At 47.6% G+C, this 3,677-nt stretch overlaps 1 pseudogene; it reads left to right on the top strand.

The window, feature by feature from the left end:
* The first annotated feature begins 737 nt into the window (after positions 1-737).
* Positions 738-3,677, top strand: part of LOC143029540 (uncharacterized) — a 35,530-nt pseudogene continuing 32,590 nt past the window's right edge.

Below are 3,677 nucleotides of genomic sequence, written 5' to 3'. Positions count from 1 at the left end.
TTCCTCCTCCTCCTCCTCCTTCTGTTTCTCTCTCTGTTCCTCTCTCCCTTTTTCTCTCTCTGTTTCTCTCTCTTTGATTCCCTCTGTTTTTCTTTCTCTATCTCTCTCTCTCTCTGCTTTTCTCTCTCTCTCTTTTTCTCTCTGTTTTTCTTTCTCTATCTCTCTCTCTCTCTGCTTTTCTCTCTCTCTCTATCTCTCTCTCTCTCTCTCTCAGTAGGCCTGCTGTTGTTTGTTCCTCCTTTGTGTTCCTCCTCGTCCTCCTCCTCCTGCTCTTCCTCCTCCTCCTCCTCCTCTTCCTCCTCCTCCGCCTTCTCCTTCTCTTCCTCGTCCTCCTCCTCCTCCTCCTCGTCTTCGGCCTGGTAGAGTCTGAAGTCTGATCAACTCCTCATCATTCCTATGTTCCCTCTCGTCCTTTTTCCAGCCCGGCCGACAGCAGATGCTTCTTCGTCCGCATCATCTCTCCTTCATAGTCTTTCTCACTCTCACATGCTTTCCCCAAGTTTTGAGGTTTCTCGGCACTTCCCCGAGGAGGAGGAGGAGGAGGCTGAGGAGGAGGAAGAGGAGGCTGAGGAGGAGGAAGAGGAGGAGGAGGCAGAGGAGGAGAAAGCAGAGGAGGAGGAGGAGGAGGCTGAGGAGGAGGAAGAGGAGGCTGAGGAGGAGGAAGAGGAGGAGGAGGCAGAGGAGGAGGAGGCAGAGGAGGAGGAGGAAGAGGAGACAAGGTGGACGAGGAGGAGGAGATGGAGGAGGAGGCTGAGGAGGAGGAAGAGGAGGCTGAGGAGGAGGAAGAGGAGGAGGAGGAGGAGGAGGAGGCTGAGGAGGAGGAAGAGGAGGCTGAGGAGGAGGAAGAGGAGGAGGAGGCAGAGGAGGAGGAGGCAGAGGAGGAGGAGGCAGAGGAGGAGGAGGAAGAGGAGGACGAGGTGGACGAGGAGGAGGAGATGGAGGAGGAGGAACAGGAGGAGGAAGCGGAGGAGGAGGTGGGCGAGGAGGGGGAGGTGGAGGAGGAGGAAGAGGAGGAGGAGGAGGACGAGGAGGACGAGGAGGACGAGGAGAACCTCTTATCTTCGTCTTGCTACCTGGAGGCTTTGCAAGATTCTTCATAGTGCGACATTTTCCCACCTACATAAGACTGGAATTTCGAGACATAGTGTCATTTTTATTCATTAAATTTGTCTTTTACGCAATATTGTGTCAGGAGCTCTTTTTTTTTTTTTCTCCTCTTCCTCTCTGCTTCTCTCTCTGTTTCTCTTGCTGTTTCTCTGTTTCTCTCTCTCTGTTTCTTTCTATCTCTGTTTCTTTCTATTTATGTTTCTTCCTATCTCTGTTTCTTTCTATCTCTGTTTCTTTCTATCTCTGTTTCTTTCTATCTCTGTTTCTTTCTATCTCTGTTTCTTTCTATCTCTGTCTCTCTCTACCTCTGTCTCTCTCTATCTCTGTTTCTTTCTATCTCTGTTTCTTTCTCTGTTATTTTCTCTCTTGGTTTCTTTCTCTTTCTCTGACTCTCTCTCTCTCTCTCTCTCTCTGTGTTTCTCTCTCTCCCTGTTTCTCTCCCTCTCTATTTCTCTGTGTTTCTCCTCTGTTTCTCTCTCTCTGTTCCTCTCTCTCTCTCTCTCTCTCTTTCTTCCTTTCCCTCCCTATGTATATATTTTTTCCTTTTCTTTGAAGTGTATATAAAAATCCGCACGATCGCCACCATAGCCAAGGCGACTGCGGGCGGGTGTACCCCGGACACCTGCACACCCCAGACACCTGACCTGCACACCCCCGGACACCTGCACACCCCGGACACCTGCACACCCCGGACACCTGCACAACCCCGGACACCTGCACACCCCCGGACACCTGCACACCCCCGGACACCTGCACACCCCCGGGCACCTGCACACCCCGGACACCTGCACACCTCGGACGACGACCGCCACTCCCGGAAACGACCCCGGGACGACCGAAGGCATAAACCGTCGCAAACAGATTAGGCCCTGCATGCACAAGGACGACAAATACTCACAGGACTCCACGCAAGAATGCAAGCAACGAACTCACAGACACTTTCCTACCCACATTAATCCTCCTTGAGCGGCGGTAACGTCCTTTGAAGATTTTTTCTGGCTAAGGAGGCAGGTGGTTTTATTAGGGAGAGTAGGAGGGGGCGCTGTAGGCCTGTATTAGGGGTCTCGATCGACCGAGAATCAATTCAAGCAAGGGTTCGCTCCCCACCCTACCACGCAGTAGCATAAAGTTGTCTGTTCTCAACCATAATAGAATCTCCAAAGTACCTTACCTTGTGGGGTTATCTTATTAATGTTCAACTATCTATCCATCCGTCCGTGTCTGTCTTTGTCTCTTTCTGTCTCTATCTGTCTGTCTGTCTGTCTGTCTATGCTTGTCAGTTTCTGTTATTGTCTGTCTGTCTGCCTAGCCCTTATATTTTATGTTTTGTTTTTTTTTAGGGAAGAAAAACTCCCAAAAAGAAAGAGGCCAAAAGAGGAGACCATGATAGCTCTGTTTTCTCTTCGCCAGTGCTCAAATATTACTCTACCAACGCTCTTTGCTCTAATTTCGTGCAGAGCTCTATTGGGTACTAAGTGGAAACGAAATAGGATTTCATCAAATCTTTCTCGCTACTCTACCACATCTCTACCGTGATTCTATTCTTATTTATGCTTTATTCTCTCTTATTGTTCCTCTCCCCCCTCCCTCCCTCCCTCTCCCTCCCTTCCTCCCTCTTCTCTCCTCCCTCCCTCCCTCTTCTCTCCTCTTCTTCACTGTAAACCTTTCTGACTTCATCTACACACAGAGTCTAACTCCGGAAGAATTTTTTCTTTTTTTCTTTTCTTTTTTATCTATGTTTGAAAAGACTTGTTGTACGTTGGGAAAAATAGATATAACCTCCTTTCATATTTCCATTTTATTTCTATTTTCAGGCCTATATGCATCGATTCCTTTAGTTTTATATTTATATACATGAAAAAGATTGAATTAGAGGTGGCATATGCCTCTGTTCACAAGTCGTGGAGAAAGTGGGACGACATGACGTCACATCCGGATTTTTGCCATAATTCTTATTTTTTCTCTTCTTTTTTTCTTTTCTTTCTTTCGTGAGGGATAGAAAAATAAAGAACAAAAGGGGTGTCATAGTTGGGAATGAGAATTTCTGAAGGACGTGCAATATAGAACAACAAAGGCAGGAGAGCAGAAATACATCTTGCAATTCTTGATCAACTGTGCAGCCGTCGAAACAAAATTATTGTTGTTTAAACTGTAAACACTAAGAGTCTAGAACCTAATTCAGCTCGATACAAATGTTAATTGGAAAGCGTAATTCGCCAATGATTTCGTATATAGATTGAGGCCCTGATATTCAATTACAAATTACGATTATACAAACGCACACACACTCACGCGCAAGTACATACGTGCACGAACATTCATATGAATAATCACTCATACTCCTCCTTGTCTTGCTCCTATAATTTTCCCCTCTCCTCCTCCTCCTCCTCCTCCTCCTCCTCCTCCTGCTGCTGCTGCACCTTTTCCCCCTCCTCCTTCTTCTCCTCCTCCTCCTTCTCCTCCTCCTCCTGCACCTTTTCCCTCTCCTCCTCCTTCTCCTCCTCTTTTACTTCTCCTCCTCCTCCTCCTCTTGCCCTTTTATATCCATCTTGTGCTCCTCCTCCTCTTCT

This window comes from Oratosquilla oratoria, chromosome 1, assembly GCF_046742065.1.
Source record: "Oratosquilla oratoria isolate Oo_2021 chromosome 1, ASM4674206v1, whole genome shotgun sequence".
In the NCBI taxonomy this organism is placed as follows: Eukaryota; Metazoa; Arthropoda; class Malacostraca; order Stomatopoda; family Squillidae; genus Oratosquilla; species Oratosquilla oratoria.
The sequence above is the reverse complement of the archived record's forward strand: the minus strand, read 5'-3'. Positions and strand labels throughout refer to the sequence as shown.